The sequence below is a fragment of the Chiloscyllium punctatum genome, chromosome 1 (assembly GCF_047496795.1).
Source record: "Chiloscyllium punctatum isolate Juve2018m chromosome 1, sChiPun1.3, whole genome shotgun sequence".
In the NCBI taxonomy this organism is placed as follows: domain Eukaryota; kingdom Metazoa; phylum Chordata; class Chondrichthyes; order Orectolobiformes; family Hemiscylliidae; genus Chiloscyllium; species Chiloscyllium punctatum.
Window position 1 is genome coordinate 2606100 of NC_092739.1, and position 10923 is coordinate 2617022.

At 46.1% G+C, this 10923-nt stretch overlaps 1 long non-coding RNA gene across 1 annotated transcript; it reads left to right on the forward strand.

Moving 5' to 3' along the window:
• Positions 1–4550: 4550 nt before the first annotated feature.
• On the forward strand, positions 4551–10542 carry LOC140482775 (uncharacterized). Its single transcript, XR_011962336.1, has 3 exons — positions 4551–4655; positions 7588–7696; positions 10437–10542. It is a non-coding gene; the product is annotated as an uncharacterized lncRNA (long non-coding RNA).
• The last annotated feature ends 381 nt before the right edge of the window (positions 10543–10923 follow it).

Sequence of the window (10923 nt, forward strand, 5' to 3'; positions counted from 1 at the left end):
GGGCGGTAACACAATCGGGAGCTGAGTGGTCCTGGTGGAGCCTAAAATGAGTGTCACTCAGCTGGCTGTTGCTGAGCAGCTGCTGCTTGGTAGCCCTATTGATGACATCTTCCATCACTTTACTGCTGATCGAGTGTGGACTGATAGAGAGAAATTGGCTGGGTTGGATTGCGCTGTGTTTTTGTGTTGAACATCCCTGGGCAATGTTTCACATTGTCGGTAGATGCCAGTGTTGGAGCGGTACGTGACTTGGTGGGTGGCAAGTTCTGGAGCACAATCTATCAGTGCTATTGCCAGAATGTTAGCAGGACCCATAGCCTTTGCACTACTTAACCATTTCCTGATGTTATTCAAACTCAACCGAACTGGTATAAAACTCACATCTGTGATGTTGGAAACCACTGGAGGAGGCTAAGATGGATCATCCCACTTTGCACTTCTGGCTGAAGATTGCAGCAAATGCTGTCATCTTATCTGGTGCATGGGTGTGTGAGACCCCTCCATCAGTAAGGGTGGGGATGTCTGTGATGCTTCCTCCAGTGAGTTGTCTAATTGTCCATCACAGTTCACAACTGGGTGTAGCAGAACTGCAGAGCTCCGATCTGTTCCATTGGATGTAGGATCACTTAGCTCTGTTGCTTGCTGCTGATGCTGTTTGATATGCAGGTAGTTCTGTTTAGTAGCTTCACCAGGTTGGCACTTCATTTTTAGGTCTGTCTGGTGCTGCTCATGGCATGCCCTCCTTTCCTGTCCATTGTGATGGGTGAGAGCAGGATTTACAAACCCATGAGATTACAGATTGTGCTGGAGTACAGTTCTGCTGCTGTTGATGTCACACACTGCCTCAGAGAGATCCAGTTTGAGATCCTACATCTCTTCAAAGTCTGTCCCAATTAGAACGATTATAGTGTCACTCAACACAATGGAGGTTTTTCTCAACTTTAAGCCAAGACTTTGTCTCCAAAAGGGAATGTGTGATGGTCGCTCTTACCGATACTGTCATGGACAGATGGATCTGCAGCTGGTCAATTCATAACAATGAGATCAAGTATGTTTTTCCCTCTTGTTGGTTCCCTCACCACCTGCTGCAGACTCAGTTGAGCAGCTATATCCTTTAGGACCTGACCAGCTCAGTCAGTAATTCTGTTGCAGAGCTAGTCTCAATTGTGAACATTGAAATCCTGTACCCAGAGTACGTTTGACACCATTTTATTGCCTCAGTGCTTCCTCCAAGTGTTGTTCAACATGAAGGAGAAGTGATTCATCCTCCAAGGGTGGACGGGACGTGGTAATCAGCAGGAGCCATGAGACTTCCTGGTCTCTGGAGCCAACGCTGTGTACTCCCAGGGCAAATCCTCCCTGTCTGTAGACCACTGTGCCACCACCTCTGCCTGGTCTGTCCTGCCGGTGGGACAGGACATATCCAGAGATTTCAGGAGAAAGTGAAGACTGCAGATGCTGGAGATCAGAGTCAAGAGTCTGGTTCTGGAAAAGCACAGCAGGTCAGGCTGATGAAGGGCTTAGGCTCGAAACGTCGATTCTCCTTCTCCTCCTCGGATGCTGTCTGACCTGTTGTGCTTTTCCAGCACCACAATCTCAATATCTTGGGATGGTGATGGTGATGTCTGGTCATTGTCTGTAAGGGTTGATTTCATGAGTATGACTATGTCAGGCTGTTCCTTGATTGGTCTGTGAGACAGCTCTGCACATTTTGGCCCCAAACTCCAGATGTTAGTCTGGAGGACGTTGCACCATCGAGAGGGCTGATTCTGTGGTTGTATTAAATGGTGCCTTGTTAGTTGCCAACTGGTCCATCCAGTTTCATTCCTTTGTTGAGACTTTGCAGTGATTAATACAGTGAGTAGCTGGCTGGGCCACTGTCAGATTGGCAGGATGTTTTTCGCCATTGACAATGGTTCCATGGAGATCAGGAGATTCCTAATTCCAGTTATTTTTTCTTGAATTCAGATTCCACCATCTGCCAATATGGGATTCGAACCAGGACTTCAGTCATTTGTTTTAATATTTTGGATAAAGGTTAAATACATTAGGTTTGTTCACTCACTTTAAATATCACTTACCCAGGTTTTGTTTCTTTGTGAAACACTGTCCATCATCCTGTCTCCTCCATCCTTCTCTCCAACAACGAGTGAGGAACACATGGAGTTTCTCTGTCACTAAGACTGCGATAATCCGATCTGCTGCTTCCCTCCCTCCCACTAGCCCGCCAAGCCAAGCTGCGTCACGTGGTGTTCCTGGTTTTTGTCCTAAACTGACATCTTTCTCCAATCTCATGTCAAGCCTAATCAGAGCTCGCCTTGACCCTTTACCCTAATCTCACTCAACTACAGACTTTCCAACTCTCTTTCCTCCTCCCCCTCCTCATCAGTCCCCCTCACCGATTCACAGATATTGTTCCTTGTTCTGTCTTTTCTGGTTATGGTCCTTCTCTCCCAAAATCCTGCTCCACCTCCAATCTCCCATTCCTTTCTGAATTCCTTGCATTTGGTGTCCTTGGTCCCTTCTGTATCTCACCTACATACTGCCAGGAGGTGACATTGTGCAAAAGCACCATGTTGGGTTTCACATGTACACTGACGATGCCCAGCTCTCCCTCCCCATCATCCCTCCCAACTACTCCACTGTTATTTAGTTGTCAAACTGCTTACCACATTCCCACTACTCAATTAGGTGCAGTTTCCTCCAGTGAAACATTGTAATGGTTAAACCCGTTGCCTGACAAATTCCTTCCCCTTACTGCTGAGCCTCTCCCTCTCACTGGGAACTATGCAGCAGAACTACACTCTTCACAGTATTGCAGTTATATCTGACCCCAAGCTAACCTTCTGATCAGACATCCACAATCCCAAACACCAGGAATTCCAATCTCCTAAACGTTGCTTGTCTCCTCCTCACCCCAGCTCCATTGCTACTGAAACCCCTTACCCGTGTCTGTGTTGCCTTAAACGTGACGAATCCGAAACAGATCCCTTGATTCTGTGACTGACTCAGAATCTGGTTTCAAACTCCCCTCTCAGTATTTGCCCTCAGACACATCATTATTTATTCTGTCAAACCCCTTAAGAATCTGGTGGTGCGGTCTGATTGTAGGTGGTGGAAATGGCAGAGGATGATGTGTTGTATTTAGGTGGAAGATAAGGACTGGCGGGGGGGGTGTTCTATCCTTGTTGCAGTTGGAGGTGTGGGTTTCAAAGGCAGAGGTGCAGGAAGTGGAGGAGATATAGTGCATGGTATTGACCACTTGGGAGGGGAAATTGCAGTCCTTGAAATACGCGGCCATTTGGTATGTTCTGGCCTCACTGGAACACTGCAGTAAGCATGAGACAGAGATGTTGGCCAGGGAACAGACTCGTATGTTAAAGTGGTAGGCAGCTGGAAGCTCGGGGTCTGTTTTTGCAGCAGAACGTAGATCATCAGTCGCCATTTCCGCCACGTCCACTGAGATGCTGCCAGATACAGATTCCTTTCCCCTCCATTAACAGCTATGCACCCTCCCAGCCAGATCGTAATCCACTCCTTTGTCTTTCCAAATGTTCTGGTCTCTCTTTTGGTTCTGTCCCTGCCTATTATTCACTCTTTAACCCCTATCTCCTGCAGTACAAAGATGTGCAGGTTAGTTGAATTGGCCAAGCTAAATTTCCCATAATGCTCAGGAATATGTAGGTTAGGTTCATTAGTCAGGAGAACTATACAGTAATATGGCAGGGGAATGAGTCTGGGTGGGATACCCTTCGGAGAGACGCTGTGGAGCCTTTGGGCCGAATGGTCTGTTTCCACACTGTCAGGATTCTAATTTTCCCAGCTCCCATTGGTTCTGAGGAAGGGCCACTGGACAGATTTCTGTTCCCAGATGCTGCCAGACCTGCTGAGCTTTTCCAGCACCTTCTGCTTGTTGTTCCTGATTGACACCATCCATACACCGTCCAAGTTTGATTCAGACAGGGGGAGGATCCCACCACTGACCTCACAATGGGGTCCAGTGATTGATGGCAGCTTCAGACCAATAGGAAAAGGTGGTGGGACTGGTGGACCAAGTGGAACCAGCTGGTCATCCAAACAATGGGAGTGAATGAGGGGCGTGGCCAGTGGGATGACACATCACCAGGAACTCTGCCTGTGCAGTGCCACGTGACTCGGTCGTCGGTGAATGTGGGAGACGCAAACAGGGAAGGGGAGAATGGCCTCAGAGACAGGAAGATAATGAGTCACTTTAGACTGGGAAGTTTTAATTACACTCTGTGTGGTTCGTAAATCTGAATTAGAAACTCTTAATCCAGCGTTTGCAGCAGATGGGAAAATGTCTGCGGCCCTCAGGCGGTGAAAGGTCCTGGGATATAGCCGCCATTTTTATTGGGGGTAAGGTACAGTGAGGAGCATGTGCATGTCCCCTTCCTAGGATTTGGGGTTGGGGGGACATGCAACTTGAAGAGAGGCATTTACACATCAAGCACATACCAAGAAAAAAGTATGTCTTTATTTTCTTCCTGCACTGACTGAGAGTTTTGTTTTGTGAATTAATTTCATAGGATATTAAATCAGAATAATTGAGCCTGGGATCTCAAAAGCAAGTTTTTACAGTCAATGGAGTCATCAGGATCTGAATATCATTGGCATTTAACTGTGGAAGGAGAAAGGTTTGTCTGTTCTGTTTGTGAGAAAATATCTCCAATATTTTTGTTGAGCAGAAAGATGTACAAATTCATGGTTGGATCATCCTTTGGGTGTGTGCTCTGTTCTGGGCCCTGCAGCTGAGGAAGGAGGTATTGGCCTGAGAGGGAGCACAGATTTATCCAAATTCTCTTTGTAAGAACTCTCAGATTCAGACCCAATCACCCACTTCATGATGTTAACCTGTAAACTTCATATTTTCAATTACCTGCAAACTTCCCATTAAAAGTCCTTTTGGACTCAAATTCCAGTACCTTTTCAGGTGGAATGTTCCAGCTTCTGACAACTGTCTGTTCATTCAGAAACTGCTGAGGTCCATGTTGACTCTGGGGTTACAAAGGGCTGAATTGAAAGATGAGGTGCTGTCCCTGAGCTCCCATTGAGATGCATTGGAACAGTACAGGAGGCTGAGGGCAGTGTAGGTATGAGCAGACAATGAAAATGACAGGGCTGCACTGTGAGGGCTGCTTGGCTCAATGAGAGTGTTCTGGAGTTGGGTGTAAACAGAGTGAGGTGAGACAGGGAGAAGATGAAGCTGAAACTCCGTTTTAGTTCAGGCCGTTCAGAAATTCACTGTCCCAATGGGAACAGCCAGTTTTTAAGTGATACCTGCGGAGGATTTGTTAACAGTTTTTAAAGTACTTTACCTGAGGGCAGTTGAGAGTTAACCACATTGCTGTGGGTCTGGAGTCACATGTAGGCCAGACCAGGTGAGGATGACCGTTTCCTTCCCTACAGTGAACCAGATGGGTTTTCTAACAATTGACGATAGTTTCATGGTCATCATTCGCCTTTCCATTCTAGATTGTATTGAATTCCGATGCTGCCATCAGCCATGTTGGGATTCTATCCCTAATCCTCGGAACATTGCACATGTCACTCATCTGGCAGGAATACCATTAAGCCATTGCCTCCCTTTTTAACAATGTTTAAAAGAAAGTTCCATCATTCTACGTGTACAATGTGAGATAAAATACTGCAACGTCCATGTGTCAGCCTCTCCAAAAGGTCAATCAACAGAAATTTGTTTGGGGGTGAAATATTTGACTTTTTTTGGGGAAGGCTTATTAAACAAAAATGAATCCAAATAAAAATCTTATGCCACGGTCATGTAATTTCTGAAGCCGGAGGGGGATTACAGAGACAGGGAGGGTTGTGGGGCCAGAGGGGGATTGTTGTCCAAACATCACTGTGGTGTACATGGACTGCAGCATTTCAGGGAGGCGGTTAACCACCACTTTCTCCAAGACAAGTAAAGGTGGCCAATAAATACTGATCTGGGCAGCAAAGGCAACCCCCAGTGAATAAAACCAAGCAGTGACCTCTCTGAGCTGACTTGCTGTGAAGTTAAAAACCTCTCTGGAAATGGAGTGGGCAGAGAAGAGAAACAGTGACGTTTCACAGCTGTCCTCAGAGAGACCTCACTCTTGGAAGTACTCCAAGCCGGTGATCAGCTCAGTGAGTTTCAGTCTCTTCAAATATCAATCTTAGTCGGTTTTATTTTATTAAATCTACAATAGTGAGTAAGATGAGGATTTCTTTTTAATGTCTTACAGTCTCTTGATTAAATGTTTAAGATATGAAACGTAAGCATTAAGTTATTCTCGGGCAGTATTTTTCCAGCAGTAAGACTGTGCCTTTGTCTTCATCTGTAGATTGTTAAGGCGGAGAGATGGCCTGTTGTAGAGTGGTGTGCTGTTCCTGTCAGATGTGGGAGATTAGGGAGAGTTTCAATGATCCTGTGATTATGTCTGCAGCAAGTGTGATTGCAAATCCTATTGGAACACATGGATTGGTGGAGGAGTGATTAAAGGCAGTGAGGAATTGACAGGAGCCGGGGGGTGTGATAGGTGGCAGTCTCAGGAATGCAGGATACTGCAGATACAGTCAGGTAGATGGGTTACCTCCAGGAAAGCTAGGAGGAGGGGTAGGTCGGTACTGCAGGAGTCTCCTGTGGCTATCTCCATCTCAGACAAGTATACTGTTTTGGAAAATGTAGGTGGTAATAGACTTTCAGGGGAATGTAGCACTGACAGCCAAGTTACTGGTACTGAGACTGGCTTAACATAATGTGAGGTATATCCAGTTCCACAGGATCGATGGTGATCGGGGACTCTCTAGTCAGGGGCACAGTCTGCTGTTTCTGCAGCTGACAGTGAGACATCAGAATGGGGTGATGCTGCCCTGGTGCCAGGGTCAAGGATGTCTCTCAGAGGGAGCAGAATATTCTCAAAAGGGAAAATAACCAGTGGGAGGACATTGTACATTGGTACCAATGGCATAGGAAGGGGAAAGCATGGGGTCCTGACGAGCAAGGAGATTTGCTAGTGCCACTCGGGAGGCATTAAACCTGTGAGGGAGTCGGGGTAATCCTAAAGAGATAGTGAGAAAAGAGGTGAGTCTGAGGCTGGTACTGTTCACCAGTCAGACTGTCAAGACAGGCAAGAGCAAGTCACAGAATGAGGTGCGACGGACCAATTGCACTGCATTTATATCAGTGCAAGAGACCTGACAGGTCAGGCAGGTGGGCTCAGGGTATGGTTTTGAACATGGCACTGGGATATTACAGCAATTACAGGGGCATCACTCAGGGATGGAGAGGACTGGCAGCTTAATGTTCCAAGGTATAGATGCTATAGCAAGGATAGAAAGGGGCCAACAGAGCAGGTGTTTTTGATTAGGGATAACATTATGGCTGGGCTTCGGGAAGATATTCCTGTGAGGGGTTTTAACTTTACCAATGTTAACTTTACCAATGGCCTCTGAATGCTGTAGTGTTAAGGGCTTGGATGGAAAGGTATTTGTTCAGTGTGTACGAGAACATTTCAAATTCAGTTTGTAGGATGTACCTACTAGAGAAGAAACAAAACCTGACCTGTGTTCTTTATTCATTTACAGGATGAGGCTGTCACTGGCTCAGCCAGCATTTATTGCTGCGTTTACCCAGAGAGCAGTTAAGAGTCAACCACGTTGCTATAGGTCTGGAGTCCCATGCAGACCAGACCAGGTAAGGATGGCATTTTCCTTCCCTAAAGGTCGTGAGTGAACCACATTGGTTTTTCCAACAATTGACAATGGATTCCTTATTGTTACTAGATTATTTTTTCCAGATATTATTGAATTCAGGTTCCAAAATCTGCCATGATGGGATTCAAACCCGGGTCCCCAGAACGTTATCTGGGTCTCTGGATTAACTATCTAGCGATAATTTCACTCTGTCATCGCTGCCTCTTAGAAAATGAGGCAGGGTGAGTGACTGAGGTATCAGTGGGGCAGCGCATCAGCACCAAAGATCCCACAGTATTGTGGCTCAGTGGTTAGCGCTGCTTCCTCAGCACCAGGGACCTGGGATTGATTCCAGCCTCAGGCGACTGTCTGTGTTCAAGTTGGCACATTCTCCCCAGTGTCTGTCAGGGTTTCCTTCGGGTGTTTCAGTTTGCTCCCACAGTCCAAAGATGTGTAGATTAGTTGGATGAACCATGTTAAATTTCCCATAGTGTCTAGATGCAGTATATGAGGTTTTGGGATGTGCAGGCAAATCTCTGCCTGATGTGAAAAGATCCTTTTGGGGTCTTGGACAGAGGTCAGAGGGAGGTGTGGCCGCATGTTTTACATCTCCCATGGCGGTAAGGGAGGGTCAAGGGTGTGGAGCGTGGGTTGGTGGGAGGGTGTGGACCGAACATGGGAGGTGCAGCGGGAATGTTCTCTGCGGGACGCAGATAGGGGTTGGAGAGGGAAATATGTCTCTAGTGGTGGGGTCTGACTTTAGGTAGCAGAAATAACAGAGGTTAATGCGCTGTATCTGGAGATTAGTGGGGTGGAAGGTGAAGACCGCAGAGTTATATTCTTGATTGTGGCTGGAGGGGTGGGGTAAAGGCGGAGGTGCGGGAAGTGGAGGGTATGTGTTGGAGGGCATTGTTGATCAAGTCAGAGGAAAATTACGGTCCTTGAAGTAGGCCTTTCTGGGATGTCCTGGAATATATAAGAGGTTAAACAAATATATCACAGACAAAAGATTAACTGGACCAGAGAATAGGACCCCTTAAAGGTCAACAAGGCTGTCCATGGAACCACAAGGGGTGCAAAAGATATTTCAAATATTTCACTTCATTTTTACTGGAGAAGTATATGGAAGCTCGAGAGTTTGGAGAAATAAGCAGTGATAACTTGAAAAGTGTCCATGTTACAGAGGAGGTGGGACTGGATGTCTTAAATCGCATCAAGGTGGATAAAGCCCTGGAACCTGATCAGGTGTATCCTGGAACTTTCTGGAAATCTAGGGAACTGATTGTTGGGCCTCTCTTGTGGTATTTGTATCGTTGATAGTGACAGGTGAGGTGCCATTATTTTAAAAAGGTGGTAAGGAGGGGCCATAGAACTAGAGAACAGTGAGCCTGAAGTCAGTGGCAAGCAAGTTGTTGGAAAGGATTCTGAGGGACAGGATATCCATCTATTTGGAAAGGTAAGGAATGATCAGGGAGAGTCAATGTGGCTTTGTACGTGCACAATTGTGTCTCACTAACTTGAGTGAGTGTTTTGAAGTGACAAAGAAAATTGATTAAGCCAGGCGGTGAATGTTGTTTATATGGACATTCAACAAGGTTCCACAAAGCAGACTGGTTAGCAGGGTTAGATAACATGGAATGCAGGGAGAGCAAGCCATTACAAAACTACATTGAAGGTAGGAGACAGAGGGTGATGGAGGGTTACTTTGCGGACTGGAGGCCTGTGAGCAGCAATGTGCTGCAAGGATGGGTATTGGGCCCTGAAATAAATGACTTGGATGTGAATTTGTGAGGTACGGTCAGTAGGTTTACAGAAGACACCAAAATTGGAGGTGTAGTGGACAGGGAAGAAGGTTAGTTCAGAATACAACAGGATCTTGATCAGATGGGTCATTGGAGCAAGGAATGGCAGACGGAGTTTAATTTAGATAAATGTGAGCTGTTGTATTTTGGAAAAGCAAATCAGGGCAGGACTTATACACTTAATGGTAAAGTCCTGGGGAACATTGCTGAACAAAGGGACCTTGGAATGCAGGTTCCTAGTTCCTTGAAAGTGGAGTCACAGGTTGGCGGGGTAGTGAATGCAGCATTTGGTACGCTCCCCGTTATTGGTCAATGCATTGAATGCAGCTGTTGTAACGTCATATTGTGGCTGTACAGGGCGCTGATTACAGCTCTTCTGGAATTCTGTTTTAGTTCCAATCTCCATGTTCTTGGAATAATGTTGAGAAACTTGAAAGGGTTCAGAAAACATTTGCAAGGACTTTGCCAGGATTGGACGGTTTGAGCTATTGGGAAAGGCTGAATAGGCTGGGACTATTTTCCCTGGAGAGTTGGAGTCTGAGAGGTGATCTTATAAAATCATGAAGGGCATGGATAAGGTGAGCAGTCAGGGACTTTTTTCCAAGTTTGGTGGGTCCAGAACTAGAGGGTACAGGCTTAAGGTGAGAGGTAAAAGATTTAAAAGGGATCTAAGGGGCATCTTGTTCATGTTGAGGGCATTGCATGTATGGAATGAACTGCCAGAGGAAGGGGTGGAGGCTAATACAATTGCAGCATTTAAAAGGCATCTGATTGGGTACATGAAGAGGAAGGTTTTAGAGGGATAAGGGTGAACCACTGGCAAATGGGACTCCATTAACGCTCTCCGTTATTGGTCAATGCATTGAATACAGAAGCTGGGACGCCATATTGTGGCTGGACAGGACGTTGATTAAGCCACTTCTGGAATTCTGTTTTCAGTTTGAATTACTCTGTTCTGGGAAGGATGTTGTGAAACTTGAAAAGGTTTGGACAAGATTTACAAAAACGTTGCCAGGATTGGAGGATTTGGGCTACAGGGAGAGGCTGAATGGGCTGGGGCTATTTTCTCTGCAGAGTCAAAGACTGAGAGGTGACTTCATGGAGATTTATAAAATCACGAGGGGTGTGAATAAGGTGGGCAGCAGGGGTCCTATTTCCTCAGGTTAGGTGGGTCTAAAACTAGAGCACCTGGGTTTAAGTTGAGAGGGCAAACAATTTAAAAGGGATCTAAATGGCAACGTTTTCAAGCTGAGTGTGGTGTGTGTATGGGAGGGGCTACCAGATGAAGTAGTGGAGGCTGATAAAATCACAACATCTAAAAGGTTTCCAATTGGGTACATGAATAGGAAGGGTTTTGATGGATACAGGCCAATAGATGGTAAATGGGAATCCATTAGTTTAGGATTCCTTGTTGGCACGGACGAAT